General features: G+C 32.7%; 1 protein-coding gene across 2 annotated transcripts in view; it reads right to left on the bottom strand.

Annotated features, from left to right (window-relative positions):
• Positions 1–2,398, bottom strand: part of GTF2H1 (general transcription factor IIH subunit 1) — a 31,544-nt gene that overhangs the window by 9,414 nt on the left and 19,732 nt on the right. The window lies entirely within an intron of this gene.

The raw sequence follows: 2,398 nt of genomic DNA, 5'->3' as shown, positions 1-2,398 counted from the left end.
CTCTAGAGATGACTGCTCTCTGGATGGTTGAACCTGTTTTCTCACCAACCACTTATGCCAGCCTACACTCTGACCATACTATTACTGAACTTTTACTTTTTGACAATCTGGTAGGTGAAAATATGTATTTTACTTTTTTCCCCCCCAAAGGTGTAAAAGACTAATTTTTATTTTATGTTGCAAGTACTTTTTCTCCCAATTTGGCATTTTTTGGTTTTAATTATTCCCTTTTTGCTTATTCTTCTGTGGATTATTTTTTTTGCTTAAATCTTTGATCTACTTGGAATTTACCTTGGAATAAAGAGTAAGGTAGGAAATCTGAGTTCCTTTTTACTAAATTATTAGTCTTCCTAATAACCATTTGTAGAATAATCTGTCTTTTCCCACTGACTCTAATATGCCATGTTTATCATATACTTAACTCCTCCATGTATTTGTATTTTCTTCTGAACCCTTATTTTGGTTTTACTAATCTGTTCTCTCCTGTACTAGTAACGAACTTCTAAATTTCTATACCGTTATAATAAACACATTAATTATAAAAAATACATGAAGACAATTTATGTAAACATTTGTGAAAATAATTCTACAATATTTCATCCTCTACACAGCTATGAAATTCATCTGGTCAACTCTCATCTGCAGCTACCAAGACTGCGATCAAAACATTTATTAAATATATCACAAAAAAGATCAACGTGAAAACTTAGTATTTTAAGTTACCTGTATTTTAAGAGTCTGAATAGTCCTCTTGTAGTAGAGAAACAAATTTGACTTCCGCATCATATTTAGAATACACCTAACCTAGACTCAGCCTAATTTAATACCACGTTTTCAATTCTATATCCGTCAGCCAACTTCAAGGCATACTAATGTCTTCATTACTTTTCCTGTATGTCAAGCTTATTTTTACTCTTGCTGCTGCCTTATCTAAGTCATGTCCCTACCCAACCTCCCATAACCCAAACTGTAAACTTCTGCTACAGTATAGTTAGGTCACCTAATTTTCATACTGAATTGAAAACTCCATAAATATAAGAACTCTATTATTACTTCTAAATCTTTCATTCTACGAAACCCTCTGTAGAACACAGCAGACAACTACTGACTTGAAAGAATATCTAGAGTCAGCATTTATTATTGAATATTGTGAAAAGTCACACAGTGATTTTTCACATTTCTCACTACCAAGAATCAAGGCTACTTAGTGAAACAGTAGTGCAAAGAACATAACTTCCTAGATTTCTTCTTTATCTAAAACTTACATTTTAGTTTTATTTTTCTTAATCAGAAAAACATCTTATTGGCTTTGCTAATTTTAAAGGTACATATGCCTATAGAAACATATTAAGTTACTGAAATATAGGAAATAAAGTATAAGACTTACCCACAATTCCTTTACAGAAAGATAACCATGTAGCATATTCTTTTAAAGGCCTTTTTAAAGTTTGTAAACTTTTTTTTTCCCCAATGTGAAGTTATTTCATACGATCTGCTCTGTGAACTATTCTATTTACTTATTTACATTCTCTTTGGTTTCTACTATAAATAACATAACTATCATACTTCAAGTTTTGTTTTGTAATTATTCTTTTGATTTTGTCTTAGTTATAGACTCTAAACTCTGAGGACAAGAACTCTTATTCATTTTGTTTCCCACCACCTATTTTGAATTTTAGACAATTCAAAAAATGGTTTCTTGAATTTGAACTATTGTTATGGTATACGTAAACTATTTTTAATCCAATATATCATTAATCCTTTTAAAGTTCTTTTTTCTCCCCCCACTTTACCTCCCCGCCGCCACTTCCACCCCTGACTTATGTATGTTGCTGTTTCCTCTTAACAACTGGATCTCTGAAAGTGGGGCGTCTCCTCTCACACGCTCGTGGCGTGCACCCGGGGCCTGGCGCAGCTGGCACACTTGGGGGGCCTGGCGCACCCAGGGTATGGTCCAATTTCTTAATGGCTGTTATCAGTCTTCATTGTATGGATGTACCATAGATATTAGGATGTTTGCCATTTTCTATAATGTGTAATGAGTATTTAGATCTAAATCTTTACATATCTTTATTTTTTAAAAAAATAAATGTCCAAAGTGGAATACTGTCCATAAGCGGAATTAAGGACATAAATCTTTAAAACTGTAATACATGTTACCCTATAGAAAGCTTTATCATAATTTATTTTTATAATTGGAGAGGGAGAAACTTATAAAAAAAAAGGATAGAGTAGCTTGGCAAAGTTGCAGGGAAAAAAGGAATACGTAAGTAGATAACTCTGTCTATACTCCCCCACACCTCAAGTGATTTCTTCAATATTTAATGAAAAGACCTATCTAGTCTTAAAATGCCAGGCTTCATATGAGGGTTAAATCTTATCTTTGAAAATCATATAC

Source organism: Pteropus alecto, unplaced genomic scaffold, assembly GCF_000325575.1.
Source record: "Pteropus alecto unplaced genomic scaffold, ASM32557v1 scaffold71, whole genome shotgun sequence".
NCBI classification, from domain to species: domain Eukaryota; kingdom Metazoa; phylum Chordata; class Mammalia; order Chiroptera; family Pteropodidae; genus Pteropus; species Pteropus alecto.
The sequence above is the reverse complement of the archived record's forward strand: the minus strand, read 5'-3'. Positions and strand labels throughout refer to the sequence as shown.